Here is a 1,341-nt window from a genome sequence, read left to right on the forward strand (position 1 = left end):
AAAAAAAAAAAAAAAAGTAAAAAATTGTAGTTATTTGGTATTCTGTAGTCCTTCTTTATCTATATATATAGTTTTTGCCCCATGCTTGGAAGGTTTTCTACTATGATTTCTGTAAACATATTTTAAAAAATTCTATCACCAAGTAGTATTAGGTTAATTTTCTGTGTCACTTAGTAGCTGTTAGATGAATTTTCTTGCTCTCTTATTATTTTTAACATGTTCCTGCCAGTTTGAACCAGCAGTGGTACATGCATAATTGTCCCATTGGGTGCTCTGAACCACTGGCGATTAGCTATTTAGCATCGGATGATGAAACTCAAATCAGTCACCTGGCAGTGAGACATACAGATTATAGCCCCATCATAAACTTGTTAAGGTTTCTCTGAGTATATCATCATGTGCTTCCACTTTGTCCTTGATTTGTGAGATGCTATCCTCACATTGGTCATTTCTACTATTTATATATTCAGTAGAATTCTATGACTCCAGGGTTTCTGTTTGGCACCTTTTCATGGAATCTGTTTCTTTAGTAAATTTGTCATTCATGTTTTGAACAGTTTTGGTTGGCCCTTTTAATTTTTTGTTTATTTTATAACCACATTGGTCACTCTGTTAGTTTCACTCTCTTTTGAGTTATGTCATCTTTGTGCTCAAGTTTCTTTGCCTCCTTATTAATCATTTCATGCATCTGAGCTGTTTTTTTAATTTCTTTTCCATCAGTGCCCCTTGGATCTCCTTTTGGGGAGTTTAGAGTCTTTGGAGTCATTGTGTGTGTGTGTGTGTGTGTACTGAAGTTTAAGGTCAAATAGTGTGAAGAGAATTTCTTGCTGGCATGAAGATCTCTTTAGTTAGGTTCTATTTTCCAGTGAGGTGCTCTAGGCTTTGTCAAGAGGTACTATTTACCACTTCAAACTATTCGATTTACTTGGATTGTACCCTGTCATCATATTGTATGCAGAGAATTTCTACTGGTTATAATGGCATCAACAGATCAGACCTATGCTAATCATAAGTTTTAAAACTTGTTGTTATAATTTTGACCTTTTATCAGTGCCCCTTATAGTCTGTACCAGTGGTGGTAAACCTATGCCACGTGTGCTGCTGCTGGCTGTTTGTTATCATTGAAAGCTCTAAAAGGTTTGCCATCACTGGTCTATACAATGCTATTTTCATTAGTGTGAAGTAGGAGGAAAAGGGAAGGAAGGAGGAAAGGGAAGAGGAGGGAAGTAAGGTAATAGGAGGAGAGGGAGATAAGAGAAATATTAATAGGTTTAAAATGAGGTGGGGGTCAGACACTGTCAGAGATTTTTAACAGTCAGAGTAAGGGGTTAGTGGTGAGGG

The sequence above is a fragment of the Chinchilla lanigera genome, unplaced genomic scaffold, assembly GCF_000276665.1.
Source record: "Chinchilla lanigera isolate Chin_1 unplaced genomic scaffold, ChiLan1.0 scaffold00100, whole genome shotgun sequence".
Lineage (NCBI taxonomy): Eukaryota > Metazoa > Chordata > Mammalia > Rodentia > Chinchillidae > Chinchilla > Chinchilla lanigera.